Raw genomic sequence first — 4,665 nt, forward strand, 5'->3', positions numbered from 1 at the left:
CGTATAACTTTATATGTTAACAATTATATATATATATATTATATATATTATATTATATTATCGCTACCCAGATATATTATTTGAAAAATTCTTACTTCTATATATAGATATTACCAAGTATTAATATATTCATAATTTCTGCCACGTGGTTATGAAGTATAAACATGTTCTTAACTCATCAGGAAACAAACTTTTTTGTCAACAATTTTTTTTTCCCTTATTCCCTTTTTCTTGCTTATTCTCCTAATGGTAAAGGCGTCCAATAAAATTATTTTACTCTTGCACACAATATTTTTATTCTATAATGATAATGTATGCATAGCAAAGTTGCAAAGATGAAGTTACGTAATATCTTAATGAAATGAAGTAGACAACTGTCCTCTTACTAAAGACTTTATATTTGGAATAACGCAAGGTAGTGCAAGTCGAAGGTGTGTTTGCTTTGAGAGATCGTTCAGAACTGCTTTTGCTGTTTAATCCTTTCATATTAAGGGGGGAACCTGGTTTAGGAGGCCGAAAAAAATGCATGACTTTTAGAAATTTTTTTCTCAGCTAGAATAAAACCAATCACTTCCAAATTTTAAGGACGTTTTTATTACTTATTTCAACTGAATAAAATAATTTGTTTTTATTGAAAAATATTGACATCTTTGTTTTAAACGCGATTTTCTCTAAACAGTTTTTTTTAGTTTGTGTACACGATAGAGAAAAATCTAATAAATCGATTGAACTGTTCCTGGTTCTTGTTTTATAGATAATTAGTACCTCTATTAGTTAAACCAAAATGTTTTTGAAAAAAATTAAATTAGACTAATTTTATTGCAAGAAAACGTCGAAATTTTTTCGTGAAAATCGTAACTTTTTTTTCAAAGTCGTATAAATTTTTCAATTTTCGCTTTTCTTTTAATTTTTTTGGTTTAACTAGAAGGTAATTACATAAAGTTAAAGAAAAAAAATTGGTTTTTTGGTTTCAGACAAAAATTACAATCGCTAGAGTGTACACAGTGGAACAACTGCACTACCAACATGACTCCATTTTTAAAACAAAGATGTTTTTCAATAAAAAAATTATTTTATTCAGTTGAAATAAGTAATAAAAACGTCCTTAAAATTTGGAAGTGATTGGTTTTATTCTAGCTGAGAAAAAAATTTCTAAAAGTCATGGATTTTTCGGCCTCCTAAACCAGGCAACTTTAATCGGCTGCCGTATTTACAGTTTTCATTATTTTGACTTGAAGAAATTACTGAACTTTCTTGAAATGTTGTAAAACTTGTTGTAATATTAATTTCGTTAATTATTTAATATATTGACATATTAACATATTGAAAAAAAAATCGTAAAAGTTAAGGTACATGAAAAATGACTTTTTTTACTTAAAAATTTGTAACTTCTTAAATTATTGATATTTTTGGCTAAAAGTTTATGACTGTACCCATGAGATGTGACACTTTTTGGAAAAAAATAGTACGGCAGTGTACGTTCTAAAAAAGTAGGTAGGGGAGACCGGGGCCTAACCGTCGCCGGGGTTGAACCGTCAAATCAAATATCTCGGAACCTGTATATTGTGCGAACTCGCTATTAACATTGTAAACGCTGCTTATGGTACCCATGTGACCAACGGAGTTTCGGCAGGTTATCTGCCGTGTTATGATTTTTACGAGGGCAAACGTGTTTTCGGAAGGTGAAAGTGAAATTTTCTGCGCGTGGAAATTTTGTAATATCTGCAATAATATTTGCTCTCCAAATCTCAAAGTACGTGATTATAAAGAGTAATGCATGCTGAACACGAATCCAGTGTAGTTTTTTCATTATCGTTGATGTCTAATATTTCGTGGGCGATCAAACCTGAAACTTGTGCTTGGGGCTTATCCGTCAGTAAGCACCCGGGGTTTATCCGTCAGTCTCGTCACTGTGGCGCGCCGGGCGCACGACTTCGGCTCACGGCGATTTCAGGTTAGGTTTCCCTCGAGCGTGATTCTGTCTTCCCTTGCACGTGCGTCAGTTTGTATAGGAGAGAAATGGTACGCACGTATCGTCGCAAAACGGGTGTTTTGGCCGACCGAAAAGATGGCGGACCGTTGTTTTCGAGATCGCTCGCGCTCACAGCACGTCGCGGCGTCGGCGAGGTACGGCGAGGCACGGCACGGCTCTGAGATCCCGCGATTTCCGCGCGAGAGTTGACATGCCGCGCGCGCGGTAAATCGTCCCGACTCCCGGCCGCGGTAAATCGTCGTTGTTGGTCGTTGTGTCAGTGACAGTCGCGCGTGCGACCGCATCGTCCAGCGTTCGCCGCATCGTCTCGGCGTCATTGTCGCCGCCGTTGTAGTGGTGGTGGTGTCGGTGGTGGTCATCGTCGTCGTCGTCGTCGTCGTCGTGGTGGTGGTGGTGGTGGTGGTGGTGGTGGTGGTCGTCGGTCGTGGCCGTCGTCGTCGTCGTCGTCGTCGTTGCTCCGTACAAAGCGACGTAAATCACAGAATCCCTGGGTCCTGACGGAGCGATTCCGACGACGTGTCGTCGTCGGCGCGTCGAGGAATCGGCGCGAGGACGCCGTCGATTCCCGTCGACAAGGAGCAACTCAAGAAGGCAGTTCTTGCGGTGAGAAAAGATAAAATAAAAAAAATGCCACACAAACAGAACCGCAGCCTTCGACGAGCAGTGGGCGTAAATCGAAATCAAGGAAGCAGCAGCGGTCGGATTTTGACGAAGACTTGGATAATACGTGCTGCGTGTGCTCAAAGAAGTTGACAATAAACAGAGCATATGGGAAACAGTGCATTGCGTGCGAGCGTAGGGCACACAACACATGCGTGCGCTTGTCAGGATCTGTATTCACGTGCCTAAAAAGTTTTATGGAATAGGTAAAACAATTATTTTTTAATAAATTTTTATATTTTTCTCTTAAAAAACAATTATTAAAATGTATCCTATCATTTTTCAGGATTAGATGTATGTATATGTATTGAAAATGCAGTGTGACGGATAAACCCCGGGGGGGGTGACGGTTAAACCCCGGCATTTTTGAGATTTCAATTTTTCCACCGTTGTCGTTTTTGCTCTATACCGGTTAAACAAAGCGACGTAGATAAAAATTTCCTATATAAATTTTGTAGCTAAAGGTTCACTCTTTACAGTGGTATACCACATTTAACTAAAATTATTTAATTTCTTGTTAAAAATCGGCACCGAAAAAAAACTGACGGTTAGGCCCCGGTCTCCCCTATTTATTTTGCAATACAAAGTGGATAATTTTCGGAAAAGAATGAACAAGCAATTCTGTAAGAACAACGTATATTTATTGAAAAGTAAAAAATTAAAAGTTGATGTAATTCTGCTTTGAAAAATTTTTGGAGTCATGCTGTCCTCTAGTGACCAGGAAAGGTTAATTCAAAAGGGATCTTTGTTCAAAAGAAATAAGTAGAATTTTCGTTGAGATAACGCGACACGTTCTAATAAGTAATCAGAAGTATAGTGACCCATACAGCACTAAATATTTTAAAAATATTTTTAAAATATTTTTTAGGAAGATTAAAATAATTCACAAAAATATTTTTTTTAATATTTCTATGTCTGCCAGATCATGTCAGAAAAATATTTTCAAAAATATTTTTAAAAAATTGCAAATAAATATATTCAATAATATTTGTAAAATTTTTTAGAAATATTGCTTCAAAAAATAATATGTTTAACCTAATCAGCATTAATTGTTTCAAGTTAAAAAATTTTTTTAATATTTGAAAAATATACATCTTTACATCTTACTTTGGAAAATATTAATTTGTATATCTATTAAGGGATCCTGGAGTGACAGCGACAAGGCATAATCGGTCTAAGCAATATCTTTGAATTGGCTGAACAGAATGGAAAATCCTTTTACACGATTAAAGTACGCACAAAAATGTAGAGGGCTGTACATGATTTTTTCTGATAAACTAAAAAAAAATATTTTATTTTTATAAATATTGTCTTCACCTGACGACAATATTTGCTTTATACAAAAATTCTGCAGTTTTTCTATAGAAAATAGTGATGCAGCCCTCTACAAAAAACTGTCAGGAATAATATCGTGCAATTAGAAGTAAGATTTGAAGCCTAAAAAAAAAGATATTACTTAGGCTGCGGTCCACTTGACGCTACAAATGCTTCGAAGCATTCCTCTTCTCTTTTCTTTCAATGAAGAAAGAAGGAGAAGAAGAACGCTCCAAAACATTTGTAGCGTCAAGTGGACCGCAGCCTTTTAGACCAGTGGAAGATGCAAGGTTAGGTGCTATCCTTGTCTATGGCTGCGGTCCACTTGACGCTACAAATGCTTCGAAACATTTCTTTTCTCTTTTCTTTCAATGAAGAAAGAAGGAGAAGAAGAACGCTCCAAAGCATTTGTAGCGTCAAGTGGACCGCAGCCTATATCCTTGTCTATACAAGGACAGATATAGTCGGTGAGCACTTCTTTATTGACGCTGATCGAGTTCGTCTGCGGCTCCAGCATTCCCTTAAGCCCGGTCTACAATGAGTTGTATCGTAAGTCGTAAGTCATAAGTGAATCGACCAATCAATGTAGAGTATTGGTAAGATGGCAACTCAGCAGTCGTTCTACAGAGACCCTCCAGGGAGAGACTGGCCAACACGCCGCCATTTGCATGCAAACAGGATATAGGATTGTACGCGGC

General features: G+C 37.1%; 1 long non-coding RNA gene across 1 annotated transcript; it reads left to right on the forward strand.

Annotated features, from left to right (window-relative positions):
* The first annotated feature begins 802 nt into the window (after positions 1-802).
* On the forward strand, positions 803-3,327 carry LOC139782758 (uncharacterized). Its single transcript, XR_011720986.1, has 2 exons — positions 803-2,859; positions 2,940-3,327. It is a non-coding gene; the product is annotated as an uncharacterized lncRNA (long non-coding RNA).
* Positions 3,328-4,665: the final 1,338 nt, after the last annotated feature.

This window comes from Temnothorax nylanderi, unplaced genomic scaffold, assembly GCF_030848795.1.
Source record: "Temnothorax nylanderi isolate EJ_2023f unplaced genomic scaffold, tnyl_v1.0 TNYL_tig0437_pilon, whole genome shotgun sequence".
Classification (NCBI taxonomy): domain Eukaryota; kingdom Metazoa; phylum Arthropoda; class Insecta; order Hymenoptera; family Formicidae; genus Temnothorax; species Temnothorax nylanderi.